The following is a 16,679-nucleotide window of genomic DNA, read 5'->3' on the forward strand; positions in this document are numbered from 1 at the left end:
GGCCGGGCGCGGTGGCTCAAGCCTGTAATCCCAGCACTTTGGGAGGCCGAGGCGGGTGGATCACGAGGTCAGGAGATCGAGACCATCCTGGCTAACATGGTGAAACCCCGTCTCTACTAAAAATACAAAAAACTAGCCGGGCGTGGTGGCGGGCGCCTGTAGTCCCAGCTACTTGGAGGCTGAGGCAGGAGAATGGCATGAACCTGGGAGGCGGAGCTTGCAGTGAGCCGAGATCGCGCCACTGCACTCCAGCCTAGGTGACACAGCGCGAGACTCCGTCTCAAAAAAAAAAAAAAAAAAAAAAAAAGAATACAAAATTAGATGGGCATGGTGGCACACACCTGTAATCCCAGCTGCTTGGGAGGCTGAGGCAGAATTGCTTGAACCCAGGAGGTGGAGGTTGTAGTGAGCTGAGATCGTACCGTTGCACTCCAGCCTGGGCAACAGGAGCAAAACTCCGTCTCAAAAAAAAAAAAAAAAAAGAAAAGAAAATTTAGGCCGGGGACAGTGGCTCACGCCTGTAATCCAAGCACTTTTGGAGGCCAAGGCAGGAGGACCACTTGAGTCCAGGAGTTGGAGACTAGCCTGGGCAACACAGCAAGACCTCATATCTAAAAGCAAGAAAAAAAAAAAGAAATTTCAAAAAATCGGTACAAGGAAGGAAAACACACACACACACACACACACACACACACACACACACACAGATCATTGGTTGGGCATGGTGGCTCCTAGCACTTTGGGGGGCCGAGGCAGGTAGATCACTTGAGGCCAGAACCAACATGGCAAAAACCCATCTCTAGGAAAAATACAAAAATTGGCTGGGCACGGTGGCTCACGCCGGTAATCCCAGCACTTTGGGAGACTGAGGCAGGCGGATCACGAGGTCAGAAGTTCGAGACCATCCTGGCCAACATGGTGAAACCCTGTCTCTACTAAAAATACAAAAATTAGCTGGGTATGGTGGCACTTGCCTATAGTCCCAGCTACTTGGGAGGCTGAGGCAAGAGAATCACTTGAACCCGGAAGGCAGAGGTTGCAGTGAGCTGAGATTGTGCCACTGTACTCCAGCCTGGCGACGCAGCGAGACTCCATCTCAAAAAAAAGGTAAAATGCAAAAATTAGTCGGGTGTGGTGGCAGGCACCTGTAATCCTAGCTACTCAGGAGGCTGAGGCAGGACAATGCCTTGAACCTGGGAGGCGGAGGTTGCAGTGAGCCAAGATCGTGTCACTGCACTCCAGCCTGGGTGACACAGTGAGACTCTATCTCAAAAAAATTAAAGCAAAATAGGCCGGGTGCAGTGGCTCACGCCTGTAATCCCAGCACTTTGGGAGGCCGAGGTGGGTGGATCACAAGGTCAGGAGATTGAGACCTTCCTGGCTAACACGGTGAAACCCCGACTCTACTAAAAATACAAAAAAAATTAGCCGGGCATCGTGGCTGGCGCCTGTAGTCCCAGCTACTCGGGAGGCTGAGGCAGGAGAATGGCCTGAACCCGGGAGGCAAAGCTTGCAGTGAGCCAAGATCTCGCCACTGCACTCCAGCCTGGGCGACAGAGTGAGACTCAGTCTCAGAAAAAAAAAAAAAAAAGAAATTAAAGTAAAATAAAAAATAAAACATTAATACAGATCTCTGAAGGTTGAGGCTGCAGTAAGCTGTGATTGCGCCACTCACTCCAGCCTGAGTGACAGAACAAGACCCTGCCTCCCAAAATATAAGTTAACGTTTGAATGAGTAAGCATTTAAAAGATACAAAAATGTATTCAGTGCAAAAGCTCCCTATATCAGGACCCCCCAAAACCCAGTTCTCCCTGACAAGTCATTATTATTACTAGCTTCTGGTGTCTTTTCCAATGAGAATTCTTGTGTATGAAAGAAAATACATACAAAAGTGTATATACACGTTCTTTACTCTGCAACAGGTTTTTTCTTAAAGTTTTTTTTTTTTTTTAAAGACAGAGTCTCACTGTCTCCAGGCTGGAGTGCAGTGGCGTGATAACGGCTCACTGCAACCTCCACCTCCCGGGTTCAAGCAATTCCCCTGCCTCAGCCTCCCAAGTAGGTGGGACTACAGGTGTGCACCACCACGCCCAGCTAATTTTTTGTATTTTAGTAGAGACGGGGTTTCACCATGTTAGCCAGGATGATCTCGATCTCCTGACCTCGTGATCCACCTGCCTTGGCCTCCCAAAGTGCTGGGATTACAGGCATGAGCCACCGTGCCCAGCCCAGGTTTTTTCAAAAATGATAGTGGATTAGAATGTTTTCTCTTTTTTTCTCTTGATTTTCCCTTCCTTTATTCATTTATTTGTTTGTTTGTTTTTTTGAGACAGAGTTTGGCTGTCACTCAGGTTGAAGTGCAGTGGCACAATCTCAGCTCGCTGCAACCTCTGCCTCTCGACGTAGGGATTCAAGTTATTCTCCTGCTTTAGCCACCTGAGTAGCTGGGATCACATGTGTGTGCCACCACACCCAGCTAATTTTTGCATTTTTTGTAGAGACGGATTTTTGCCATGTTGGATAGATTGGTCTTGAACTCCTGGCCTCAAGTGATCTGCCCACCTCGGCTTCCTAAGGTGCTGGGGTTACAGGTGTGCCTGGTGTACTAACCTAATGTTTTTTGTGCTTGCAAATTGTATTAATCATCTTGTGAATCACTGCAACAGAAATGCAAATGTAAATTAAAATGTAAAAACTATTTACATTTTCTGAGTTCATAAGACTCAGAGTCTTAACATTTTTCTTTGGATTTTTATAATTACAGTATACATTGTAAAATTTTTGATAATTAGTAAAACTAAAAGTGTGACATTTTCATAGGAAATCTTAAGCTTAGTGGACTTCCTTTCCAATTAGCTTAATGAATCCTTGAAATAATATACATCATTGCTAGAATGAGACAGGTTTAGCTTTCATTCTGTTCTTCATGTTTGATTTATATTCATGTAGATTGTAACACAATTTTTACATGTAAGTAGGTAGATCAGAATTGTGGAGTTTTGCTTATGTATTCATTTACCAAATGTATTTTGAGTTCCTGCTGCGTACTGGACATTCTACTAAGTACTGGTGATGAGTGGTGAACAAAGCTACCGAAATCTCTGCCCTTAGAGCTTATAAGGGTCTCAGTTCTTTGTTCTTCTCAACTGTGTTTGAAAAAGCATATAGCAGTCATTGACAATAAAGGATTTTTAATGATTTAGCAGCTGTCAATTCAATTAGGTCCTCTTTTAGTTTTGCTAGAAGCAGATAATTTGAAACCAGCAGACATGGAAGAGGTTTAGGTTTTTTAACAAGTCATTAGGGCCCTTTGCATTCTCATTTTCTGAGAAGCAAAGTAAAAAGGTTTTACTGAGACCTAACAAAAGATTATTAATTATACTTCTTACCATTCACCTATAGGGACTCTGAATCAATTAGGGTTTTACCAGAGAAAAAGAACCAGATGGAGTTTATGTATGTGTATAAATATACAGACACATATGTATGCATGTATACACATGAATATTGTATGTATTATAATATATGTAGTATAAATTTATATACACTACATAAAATTTTCAACGGGTTTATATACATATAAAGAGATTTTTTTTTTTTGCAAGGAACTGGCTTACATAATTGCTGGGGCTGGCCAGGCAAGTCTGATATCCACAGGGGGGCTGTCTGTCAGGTGGACGTTTCTTCTTCAGGGAAGCCTTAGTTTTGCACTTAAGGCCTTTTACTGATTGGATGAGGCCCACCCTGATTATGGAGGCCAGTCTTCTTAACTTCAAGTCAGCTGATGTTACTCATATCTACAAAATATTTTCATAACAATATCTAAGTTAGATTTTGATTGAATAACTAGGTACTATAGTTTAGATAGTTTGACACATAAAACAATATAGGCACCTTATTTCAACCAGTATACTCAAAGGTTTGGGAAAGTTGAAGTAATGAAGTAATGTTCATTTAAATATACCTTTGTATTTTAAATTTGTGTCTGGTAAATGTTTAACTCTTAGATCATGTACATACTTAAATATGTATTTAAATACATGATGCAAATTTTAATATAATTATAAACTATTTAAATATATTTTCATCTAATTGTTGGAACTGTGGATTTAATTTGTTCAGTTGTGGAAAATTAACACCAGTAACCTTAATGGCAAAGCCAGTCTTCACTGACAAACTAGGCAGCTAAATAAATAACACTGACTTTCTGCCAGAAAGTCTGACTCCTTTTTTCCAATTTTAATAAATGAGTAGCATACATCTGTAAGGTAACCACTTCTTTTTGGATTTTTGTTTTTGTGAGATGGAGTCTTGCTCTTTCACCCAGGCTGGAGTGCAGTGGTGCCATCTAGGCTCACTGCAACCTCTGCCTCCCAGGTTCAGGCGATTCTCCTGCTTCAGCTTCTGGAGTAGTTAGGATTATAGGTGTGTGCCACCATGCCTGGCTAAATTTTGTATTTTTAGTAGAGACAAGTTTCACCATGTTGCCCAGGCTGAAGCATGTATAGGACACAAAACCCTACTGTGGAACTTTTTGATGTCTGGGTTAGAGGCCTCTCAGAGACTTGTATTGTATTTCTCTTTTGTCACCAATGGTCCCTTTGTTTGGTATCTTGGAGGTTTTTACTCCCCATGTTCCACGCAAGTTCTGCAGTAAGATTTAGGGTGGTTGAGAGGAGATGCCTGTATATAAGAGAATGGCAGTTGTGAGAAGTGGAGATGACAAGAGATCAGTCTGATGCCTTGACCTTGTGCTAGTTCTCAGGCAGATCAGTAGGAGCACGTGGGTGTTGATCTGAAACCTGTGTTTCTGTGGACCTCTTAGAATGTCTCATACACCCAGGAGACAGGTTCATCTTTGGAAGACTTTCGGTGCACTACAGCCCTTTTCCTGCGTGCTGTGGTTTGGATGCTGTGCCCTCCAAACTCATGTTGAGATCTGATCCCCAGTGTTGGAGGTGGGGCCTAATGGGAGATGGTTGGGTCATGGGAGTAGATTCCTCTTTTTTTTTTTTATTTTTTTGAGACAGAATCTCGCTCTGTCGCCCAGGCTGGGGTGCAGTGGCCGGATCTCAGCTCACTGCAAGCTCCGCCTCCCGGGTTCACGCCATTCTCCTGCCTCAGCCTCCCGAGTAGCTGGGACTACAGGCGCCCGCCACCTCGCCCGGCTAGTTTTTTGTATTTTTTAGTAGAGACGGGGTTTCACCGTGTTAGCCAGGATGGTCTCGATCTCCTGACCTGGTGATCCGCCCGTCTCAGCCTCCCAAAGTGCTGGGATTACAGGCTTGAGCCACCGCACCCGGCCAGATTCTTCTTGAATGGATTAAATTAATGCCCTCCCTGGAGTCGACGTGACTTTTCACTTTGTTAGTTCCCTAGAGAGCTGGTTTTTAAAAAGAACCAGCACACCTCCAACCTTGCTTCCTTTCTTGCCATGTGATCACCGCATATTGGTTCCCCTTCACCTTCTACCATGACTGAAAGCAGCCTGATTCCCTCATCAGATGCAGATGCCCAGTCATGAACTTTACAGCCATGAGAATTGTGAGGCAAATAAACCTTTTTGCTTTGTAGATTACCCAGCTTCAAGTATTCCTTTTCAGCAACACAAAATGGACTAAGAAACTGGGCTTGCTTTTTTTCACGTTTGCTTTTTTTTTTTTTTTTTTTTTTTTGAGACGGAGTCTCACTAGCTCTGTCGCCCAGACTAGAGTGCAATGGCGTAATCTCGGCTCACTGCAACATTCGCCTCCCCAGTTGAAGCACTTCTCCGACCTCAGCCTCCTGAGTAGCTGGGACTACAGGTGTGCACCACTACACCTGGCTAATTTTTGTATTTTTAATAGAGACGGGGTTTCACCACATTGGCTAGACTGCTCTTGAACTCCTGACCTCAAGTGATCTGCCCGCATGTTTGCTCTTTTTTAAACTGTGTTACAGTTTTCATGACTGCATGTTATTCCACACTTTGATGTACTGTAATTTGACCACAGTGTACTGGTAGAGGATTAGGGTATTTTTCATCATTTGCTATCGAGCAGTCTGCAGAGCATGGCCATCATTGCCTTGTGACAAGGATATGTTTCTGAGAGATGCGTTGTTAGGCGATTTTTGTCTATGTGTGGACATCATAGAGTGTACTTACACAAACCTAGATGGTATAGCCTATTACACACCTAGGCTATGTGGTGTAGCCTATTGTTCTTAGGGTGCACATCTGTACGTTTATTACTGTATTGAATACTGTATGCAGTTGTTACCCAATTTTGGGTATTTGTTTTTTTTTTTTTTGAGACGGAGTCTTGCTCTGTCGCCCAGGCTGGAGTGCAGTGGCCGGATCTCAGCTCACTGCAAGCTCCACCTCCCGGGTTCACGCCATTCTCCTGCCTCAGCCTCCCGAGTAGCTGGGACTACAGGCGCCTGCCACCTCGCCCGGCTAGTTTTTTGTATTTTTTAGTAGAGACGGGGTTTCACCGTGTTAGCCAGGATGGTCTCGATCTCCTGACCTCGTGATCCGCCTGCCTTGGCCTCCCAAAGTGCTGGGATTACAGGCTTGAGCCACCGCGCCCGGCTGGGTATTTGTGTATCTAAACATATTTAAACATAGAACGAGTACAGTAAAAATACAGTAGGAAGGATAAAAAGTGATACACCTGTGTAGGACACTTACCATGAATGGAGATTCTAGGCCTCGAAGTGAGTCAGTGACTGAGTGGTGGTAGGAAGTGAAGGCCTAGTACATACTGTACACCACTGTAGGCTTTGTAAACACTGTACACAGGCAATACTAAATTTTTGGATAAGTTTTCCTTCAATAATAAATTAACCCAATTTATTGTAAGTTTTTAACTTCATAAACCTTTTAATTTTGTTTAGCTTTTTGACTCTTGTAATAACAACTTAAAACACAAACACATTGAACAGCTGTACAAAAATATTTTCTTTCATTATATCCTTATTCTATAAGCTTTTTTCTTTTTCTTTTATTTATTTTTTATTTTTATTTTTTTAAACGGAGTCTCGCTCAGTACCCCAGGCTGGAGGGCAGTGGCACAATCTCGACTCACTGCAATCTCCGCCTTCCAGGTTCAAGCAATTCTCCTGCCTCAGCCTCCCATGCAGCTGGGATTACAGGTGCACACCACCATGCCCAGCTAGTTTTTGTATTTTTAGTAGAGATGGGGTTTCACCACGTTGGCCAGGATGGTCTCTATCTCCTGACCTTGTGATCCACCCACCTCGGCCTCCCAAAGTGCTGGGGTTACAGGCATGAGCCATCGCGCCCGGCCTTAAGCTTTTTTCCTATTAAGAAAAAATCATTTGGCCAGGTGCAGTGGCTCACGCCTGTAATCCCAGCACTTTGGGAGGCTGAGGCAGGCAGATTGCTTGAGCCCAGGAGTTGGAGACCAGCCTGGGCAACATTGTGAAACCCTGTTTCTACTAAAAATATAAAAATTAGCCAGGTTTGGTGGTATATACCTGTAGTCCCAGCTACTAGGGAGACTGAGGCAGGAGGATTGGTTGAGCCCAGGAGGCAGAGGTTGCAGTGAGCTGAGATCAGGCCTCTGCACTCTAGACTGGGAGACAGAGTGAGACTCTATCTCAAAAAACAAACAAACAAAAAAGAATTCATTTATGGCTGGGCATAGCAGCTCGTACCTGTAATCCCAGCACTTTGGGAGGTTGAGATGGGAGGATCACTTGAGCTCAGGAGTTTAAGACCAGCTTAAGCAACATAACAAGACTCCGTCTCTACAAAATATTTAAAAATTAGCTGGGTGTGGCGGCATGCACCTGTGGTCCCAGCTGCTCGGGAGGTTTAGGCAGGAGTATTGCTTGAGCCTGGGAGTTTGAGGCTGCAGTGAGCTGTGTTTGCACCAGTGCACTCAAGCCTGGTGTACAGATGGAGACCCTGTGTCAAAAAAAGTCATTTTCACTTTTTAAACTTTTTAATTGACAATGCAAACATAAACATATGTTAGCTTAGGTCTGCACAGGGTCAGGATCATCAGTATCACTGTCTTCTTAGTCCACATCTTGTCCCCCTGGAAGGTCTTCAGGAACACTCACACACACGGAGCTGTCATCTTTGATAACAATTCCTTCTTTTGGAATACCTTCTGAAGGACCTGTCTGGGGCTGTTTTACAGTTAACCTTTTTTCCTTAGTAAGTAGAAAAAATACACCCTAAGACAACAATAGGACAGGTGTGGTGGCTCACGTCTGTAATCCTACCACTTTGGGAGGCTGAGGTGGAGGGATCAGTTGAGGTCAGGAGTTCAAGACCAGCCTGGCCAACATGGTGAAACCCTGTCTCTACTAAAAAATACAAAAGTTAGCTGGGTGGGGTGGCATGGACCTGTAATCCCAGCTACTTGGGAGACTGAGGCAAGAGAATTGCTTGAACCCAGGAGGTGGTGGTTGCAGTGAGCCGAGATCATGTCACTGCACTCCAGCCTTGGCAACAGAGTGAGACTCTCTCTCAAAATAAAATTAAATAAAATTAAAACAACAATAAAAAGTATAGTATATTGGCCAGATGCAGTGGCTCATACCTGTAATCTCAGCACTGTGGGAGGCCGAGGCAGGCGGATCACTTGAGGTCAGGAAGTTGAGACCAGCCTGACCAACATCGTGCTACTGCACTCCAGCCTGGGTGACAGAGCAAGACTCTGTGTCAAAAAAAAAAAAAAAAAAAAGTATAGTATAATAAATACATAAATCAGTAACATAGTAATTATCTATGTCAAGTGTTAGTACTGTACATAATTGTATGTACTGTACATTTATTTGATGGGCAATACAGTAGGTTTGTTTATACCAGTATCATCACAGACATGGGAGTCATGCTTTGTGCCATGACATTACCACTATAGTGTCACTGGGCAGTTGGAGTTTTTCAGCTTCATTATAACCTTATGGGACTGTTGTTCATATTTGTGGTTTGCTGTTGACTTAAATGTCATGTGATGGGTGAGTATATATGTCATTTAGTACTCGGAGGACTATGGCATCTATTTATTTATTGAGATGGAGTCTTTATTTCTTTATTGAGATGGAGTTTTGCTCTGTACACTACAGTGGAACCTGTGAATAGCCACTACATTTCAGCAGCCTGGGCAACATAGCAAGACCCCGTTTATTTTTCTCTATAAAAAATAAATGGTTTTATGCATTGTGATTTTGACAGATATTACCAAATTAATTGCCTCAGATATTGTTCCAGTTTACACCTACCAGCAATGAATGAGTGCCCATTCCCTCCTTCGACTCTTACCAGTATAGGATTAAGTTTTTTTTTTTTTTTTTTGAGATGGCGTCTCCCTTTGTTGCCCAGGCTGGAGTGCAGTGGCATGATCTTGGCTCACTGCAACTTCTGCCTCCCAGGTTCAAGCGATTCTCCTGCCTCAGTCTCCCGAGTAGCTGGGATTACAGGTGCACACTACCACGCCTGGCTAATTTTTGTATTTTTAGTAGAGATGGGGTTTCACCATGTTAGTAGCCAGGCTGGTCTTGAACTCCTGACTTCAGATAATCCACCTGCCTCAGCCTCCCAAAGTGCTAGGAGGGAGCCACAGTGCCAGGCCCACCCCCGCCTTTTTTTTTTTTTTTTTAAAGACAGAGTCCCCAGGCTGGAGTGCAATGACATGATCTCAGCTCATAGCAACCTCTGCCTCCCGGGCTCAAGCGATTCTTATGCCTCAGTCTCCTGAATAGCTGGAATTACAGGTGTGCACTACCATGCCTGGCTAATTTTTTGTGTTTTTAGTAGAGACAGGGTTTCACCATGTTGGCCAGGCTGCTCTCAAACTCCTGACCTCAGGTGATCCACCCAACTCAGACTCCCAAAGTGCGGGGATTACAGGCATGAGCCACCACACGAGGTCTAGGATTAAGTTTTTAAATCTTTACTAATCTTACAGATTAAAAATGGTTCCTTGGTGGGATTGTATCTTAAATTTCTTATGAGTGAAGTGGAACATCTTTTTATATTTTTAAAAGGCCATATGTATGTCCTTTTCTGTGAACTGTTTATATTCTTTGCCTATTTTGAGTTTAACTTTTGCTAAATTAATTTGTGGGGGGAAAAAGTAAAAGAAACCTTTAGTTACTCCAATAAAGGAAGTAAAGCAGATATTCCTAATTGTAAACTGACGTGTTTAACCTTACATTTTTCCGTGGCTACTTCTCCTATTAGAACAAGGAAATACATTTCACTTAGATTTTCTTCTTTCCTTGTCCTCTACCTTCCCGTGTTTAAGTAAATGGTATTGGTGTGTATATATATTTTTTCAGATCACATAGGACAGGAAAAAACTTTAAAAATTATTATTGTAACTTTTTACTTAGTAACTTATAACTTAGTAAAAAGTTATAATAATGATTTAACAATAATAGTAGGAGCTAATAGTAGGAGCTAATAATACCAGACACTTACTCTAAATGCTTTTACATGTAAGTCCATTTTACTCTACATGTAAGTGAAGTCCATCTTACATTATATATGTCTTCATCCAAGTTTCTGAAAGCATCTGTCTGTGATTCATTCTGCCCATTTTTTGAAATCTTAATACTTCCAAGAGAAATACTAAAGAGAGGAGGGAAAAGAACAGAACAATAAAAGGTCATCCTGACATTTGAAAAACTTTTTCTTGTTTCTAATTTTGTACTTCAGTCCAAATTTTATTAGGAATAAAGCTAAACATAGTTGATTTTTAAGATGTGTGTTGTATTTTTTAATAACATTTTACATTTTGAGAACATAGCCCATGGCTTTTTGTTTCTTAGTCTATGAAGTGTGTAGGCACATAGACCTCAGTCAGCCTGCTACTCTCCTTTTGCAGCCAGGGCCCAACCAAGATACTGAGTCCTTACTCTGCCCTTGGGCACACTTGGTCCTTTCTAGCCAGCTGTTACCCCTTGATTGGAGTTGGCATAAAATCTATTTTTTTATCACAGCATTAAAGTAATCAACTTTCATTTAAAAGGACATTTTTCTCTTGCTATTTTATAGAGTTTTTATTTTTGTAAGTGACACTTTGTAATTGGCAATTATGGCAAGTTTGTGTCGCATTAACCAGATTATTATCAACTGTAAATATTACAAAGGTTTATTATTTGACAAGTTAATTATGTTTTATGATATACATTTTCTTATTGATCTGGTCTTCTGAATGTTAATGGTTTATATTTTTTGTAAACAAAGCAAGTACTATATTACTACTTTAAAATTGATGTCACATTGCTTATTGATCATTAAATGAGGCAATCCAGCAATTAGATGTTCTTAAGCTTTTTAGAAAGCCTTTGTGTTTGCTTTACTTCTGTAATTGTGTGTCTTAATTTGTGGTCTGGAAGAATACAGGCTCACGTTGTATATTTTCGTGTGACTAGTTGATTGAAAATCCTAATTTTTTTTTTTTTTTTTTTTTTTTGCTGTCTGTGGACTTATAGAATGAAAATCATTTTTATAGTTGAAGTAGCTAATCTAAAATTTTCCACAAGTTATCTTTTTTTTTTTTGGAGACAGAGTCTTGCTTTGTTGCCCAGACTGGAGTGCAGTGGTGTGATCTTGCCTCACTGTAACCTCTGCCTCCCGGGTTCAAGCAATTCTCCTCCCTCAGCCTCCTGAGTAGCTGGGACAACAGGCGCATGCCGCATTACCTGGCAAATTATTTTTTTTGTATTTTAGTAGAGACGGGGTTTCACCTTGTTGCCCAGGCTGGTTTAGAACTCCTGTGCTCAGGCAATCCACCCGCCTCGGCCTCCCAAAGAATTGGGATTACAAGCGTCAGCCACCACACCCGGCCATCTTTTTAAAAAATTACTATTATTATTTTTTATAGAAATGGGGTCTCACCGTGTTGCCCAGGCTGGTCTCAAAGTCTGGTTTCACATGATCCTGCTGCCTAAGCCTCCCAAGGTGTTGGGATTACACTGCACCTGGCCGACAAGTTATCCTTTTTTTTTTTTTGAGACAGAGTCTTGCTCTGTTGGCCAGGCTGGAGTGCAGTGGCATGATCTTGGCTCACTGCAATCCCTGCCTCTTCGGTTCAAGCGATTCTCCTGCCTCAGCCTCCTGAGTTACTGGGATTACAGGCGTGCACTACCACGCCTGGCTAATTTTTGTATTTTTAGTAGAGATGGGTTTTACCATGTTGGCCAGGCTGGTCTCCGCCCACCTTAGCCTCCCAAAGTGCTGGGATTACAGGCGTGAGCCACCTCACCCGGCTGTTACTTTTTTTTTTTTCTTTTTTTTTTTGAGATGGGATCTTGCTCTGTTACTCAGGCTGGAGTGCAGTGGCACCATCTCAGCTTACTGCAACCTCTGTCTCCCAGGCTCAACTGATCCTCCTGCTTCAGCCTCCTGAGTAGCTGGGACTACAGTTGCGTGCCATTGTGTCTGGTTAATTTTTGTATCCTTTTGTAGAGACAGGGTTTTGCCATGTTGCCCAGGCTGGTCTTGAACTCCTGGGGTGAAGCGATCTGCCCACTTTAGCCTCCCAAAGTGTTAGGATTACAGGCATGAACTACTGTGGCTGGCCAAGTTATCTTTTTTAAAAAATATATTTTTATTGAAGTATAGTGTACATGCACTGAATTCCGGATCTTTTTGCTACACTTCTATTTCTTTCTTTCTTTTTTTTTTTTTGAGACGGAGTCTTGCTCTCTTGCCCAGGCTGGAGTGCAGTGGCGTGATCTTGGCTCACTGCAACCCCCACCTTCCTCCAGGTTCAAGCGATTCTCCTGCCTTAGCCTCCTGAGTAGCTGCGACTATTGCCACCACACCTGGCTAATTTTTTGTATTTTTATTAGAGACAGGGTTTCAGTGTGTTAGAATGGTCTCCATCTCCTGACCTCGTGATCCACCCGCCTTCACCTCCCAAAGTGCTGGGATTACAGGCATGAGCCACCACACCCGGCCTCCACTACTTCTATTTCTTTTTTTTTTTTTTTTTTTTTTTTTGAGACGGAGTCTGGCTCTGTCGCCCGGGGTTGGGGTGCAGTGGCCGGATCTCAGCTCACTGCAAGCTCCGCCCCCCGGGTTTATGCCATTCTCCTGCCTCAGCACTACTTCTATTTCTAACTAGTGCTTTTAACTTAATATATTGCCTCTATATTTAGGTAGTCCCAAGTATTTTTCATTTAGCATTCCAAATCACAGAATTTTAGACCTGTGAGGACCTTATATGTAATCTGTTTAAACCCTCTCTATTTTTTGGTTGAGTCCTTGGTTAGGTCTAAGGTCACCTAACTGGATTAGTATCCTGTCCTCTAAATGATTCTTTTGTATGTTTTGTTTATCTACTTAACATTTATTTTGGATAAGATAAATATTATACTGCATTTTGTTATATGTTTGTATAATTTGGCATTATGGGGCAGATAAATTAACCTTGTTGAGACTTCATCTTTACAAGGGACTCATTAATACTTTCTACCTTATTACCCTTCCTGTGTTGAGGGTTTTTGTAGTGATTAAATGAGTCACAGCCCCTACAGATCATAAGATACGCAGAAAACAGTAGCTTTGACTGGGCCCCCTGGAGGACTTTCACATTAACACAGAAGCCTTGACATACAAGGGAAGTGGGTGCCACTGGAGGCTTCTCTAGAGTTGTGCTAGTGGCATGCATTTTCAGTTGTCCCTTGTAGCCAGGAAGTTGGAAAATGGTCACCTGAAGCCTCAGTTCACTCTGCCCCTTTTCTGATACCTAGGAATGTGGAGACTGGTCGTGGCTGCTCTCCTTTTCAACTTTGAGACTCCGTCTCAAAAAAAAAAAAAAAAAAAAAATAGTTGACTAGCCAAACTTGCTTTACATTTAAGAGTAGCGGTAATTCATGTGGGTGAAACTGCAGCTCCTGACAGGAATTAATTTCACCATGCTAGAAAATTATTCAAGGTTAAGATGTTGTAAAGGTATCCCTAAAGATAACAAAATAAAAGATTTTATTTCCTGTTTTTGCTTAATTCTTTTTGTCATTAAGGTGTAATATGGTTGACTCATTTGGTGAGTTTTTGTAGCTTAAGGAGTTTCATTTCTTCTTTTGTTTAGGTGGTTTTCAGACTACTATGTTGTCTATACAGTTACGGAAATGTTTTCCATTTCAAGACTTTTTAAAAAACTTGTTTATGGTTGTCTGTCTTTTCATATAAACAACTGTAAATGGGGAAGGGCAACAGGATTATAAGAAATTTGTTAATGAAGGGCTCCCAGAATGAAATGTACTATATAGCAGATGGTTGCAGGAAGTGACGTTATAATCCTTTACCCTCCAGCTGATTCTTGTTTCCATTTTGTCCATGGTAGACTATAAATTTTCTGACTTTTGGTTTCCAAACTGGTTAAAGGTTTGAAAAAGGTTACATCCTATAGTATATATGGCTCATGTTTCTTTTCATTAACTAATTATTATTTTTTTTGCATCCCCTTTCCCATTCAGGCCCGTGTTTGTTTTGTTTTGAGACCGAGTCTTGCTCTGTCGCCCAGGCTGGAGTGCAGTGGTGTGATTTTGGCTCACTGCAACCTCTGTCTCCCGGGTTCAAGTAATTCTCCTGCCTCAGCCTCCCGAGTAGCTGGGGCTACAGGCGTGCGCCACCATTCCTGGCTAATTTTTGTATTTTTTTTTTTTTTTTTTTTTAGAGACGGAGTCTCGCTCTGCCGCCCAGGCTGGAGTGCAGTGGCCAGATCTCGGCTCATTGCAAGCTCCGCCTCCCGGGTTCACGCCATTCTCCTGCCTCAGCCTCCCGAGTAGTTGGGACTACAGGCGCCCGCCACCTCGCCCGGCTAGTTTTCTGTATTTTTTAGTAGAGACGGGGTTTCACTGTGTTAGCCAGGATGGTCTCGATCTCCTGACCTCGTGATCCGCCCGTCTCGGCCTCCCAAAGTGCTGGGATTACAGGCTTGAGCCACCGCGCCCGGCCTAATTTTTGTATTTTTAGTAGAGATCGGGTTTTACCATGTTGGCCGGGTGGTCTCGAACTCCTGACCTCAGGTGATCTGCCTGCCTCGGCCTCCCAAAGTGCTAGGATTACAGCGTGAGCCACTGTACCTGGCCAAAACTTTGTTGAATACATCAATGAAATCAGAGAGAATTTATATCTTAACAATATAAAGTATTGTCTACGAACACAGTGTATCTGTTAATGGTTCATTCAGTGTATAACTCAGTGATTCATTTCATTTCTCTTTTTTTTTTTTTTGAAACAGTCTTGCTGTGTTGTCCAGGCAGGAGTGCAATGGTGTGATCTTGGCTCACTGCAACGTCTGCCTCCTGGGTTCAAGCGATTCTCCTGCCTTAGTCTCCTAGTAGCTGGGATTACAGGGACGTGCCACCACGCCTGGCTAATTTTTGTATTTTTGATAGAGATGGGGTTGCGCCATATTGACCAGGCTGGTCTCACTCCTGACCTCAAGTGATCCATTTGCCTCAGCCTCCCAAAGTGCTGGGATTACAGACGTGAGCCACTGTGATCAGCTCAATGATTCATTTCTTTTACAACTTTTATTTGCTGAGTAGGGTTTGTCTCTGGATATTTTTTTTTTTTTTTTTTTTTGAGATTGAGTCATGCTCTGTCGCTTAGGCTTGAGGTTAGTAGCACAATCTTGGCTCACTGAAACCTCCGCCTCCCGGCTTCAGGTGTTTCTTCTGCCTCAGCCTCCCGAGTAGCTGGGATTACAGGCACACGCCACCACACCCGGCTAATTTTTGTATTTTTAGTGGAGATGGGGTTTCACTATGTTGTCCAGGATGGTCTCCATCTCTTGACCTCACGATCCACCTGCCTTGGCCTCCCAAAGTGCTGGGATTAAGGTGTGAGTCACTGTGCCCGACCCATTTTTTGTTCTTATAAATCAACTTGAACTTTGTTCTGGGATGCATTTAAGTTACTTGGAAACAGCCTGATGTTTGGTTGTCGCATCTATGATTTGTTGAGTGTGGAGCAGTACCCAGCCTGGGGCTTAATTATTCCCTCTTGCAGAGGCAAGACTGTTCTGTGTAGTCTACACAATACACCATGAACTGTAAGTTTTTCCAGCGTGACTGTAAATTAATACTGCCCACAACACTGTGTAAACACTGAGCACTGTCTTGTCTGTTTTGTTGTTGTTGTTATTGTTTTGAGGCAGGGTCTCTATCAATTGATCCTCTCGCTGGTGCGTGCCACCACACGACTAACTTTCTAAGTTTTGTTTTGTAGAGATGAGGTGTTACTATATTGCTTGGGTCAGTTTTGAACTTCCAGGTTCGAAGGATTCTTCCACCTTGGCCTCCTGAGTAGCTGGGACTATAGGTGCATGCCACCAAGCCCACGTAATTTTTTTTTGAAACAGAGTCTCGCAGTGTTGCCCAGGCTGGAGTGCAGTGTTGCAATCTCAGCTCACTGCAACTTCCACCTCTCAGGTTCAAGTAATTCTCCTGCATCAGCCTCTGGAGTAGCTAGGATTTCAGGTGTGCACCACCACTGCCAGCTATTTTTGTCCGACCCCATGGAGGCTTGCTCTGTTGCCCAGGCTGGAGTGCAGTGGCACAATCTTGGCTCACTGCAACCTCCACCTCCCGGGTTCAAGCAATTCTCCCACCTCAGCCTCCTGAGTAGCTGGGATTACAGCCACCTGCCACCTTGCCCAGCTAATTTTTATATTTTTAGTAGAGATGGGGTCTTGCCATGTTG

At 42.9% G+C, this 16,679-nt stretch overlaps 1 protein-coding gene and 1 long non-coding RNA gene across 9 annotated transcripts in view; one reads left to right on the forward strand and one right to left on the reverse strand.

Moving 5' to 3' along the window:
• LOC105464917 (metastasis associated 1 family member 3) overlaps window positions 1-16,679 on the forward strand; it is a 261,198-nt gene that overhangs the window by 92,477 nt on the left and 152,042 nt on the right. The window lies entirely within an intron of this gene.
• Window positions 1-16,679, reverse strand: part of LOC105464916 (uncharacterized) — a 51,663-nt gene that overhangs the window by 14,707 nt on the left and 20,277 nt on the right. The window contains exons 4-5 of the long non-coding RNA XR_011611652.1: window positions 10,440-10,589; window positions 3,619-3,798 (exon numbers count right to left, since the gene is read on the reverse strand). This is a non-coding gene — a long non-coding RNA (uncharacterized lncRNA). The remainder of the gene's footprint in view (window positions 1-3,618; window positions 3,799-10,439; window positions 10,590-16,679) is intronic.

The sequence above is a fragment of the Macaca nemestrina genome, chromosome 13 (assembly GCF_043159975.1).
Source record: "Macaca nemestrina isolate mMacNem1 chromosome 13, mMacNem.hap1, whole genome shotgun sequence".
NCBI lineage: Eukaryota > Metazoa > Chordata > Mammalia > Primates > Cercopithecidae > Macaca > Macaca nemestrina.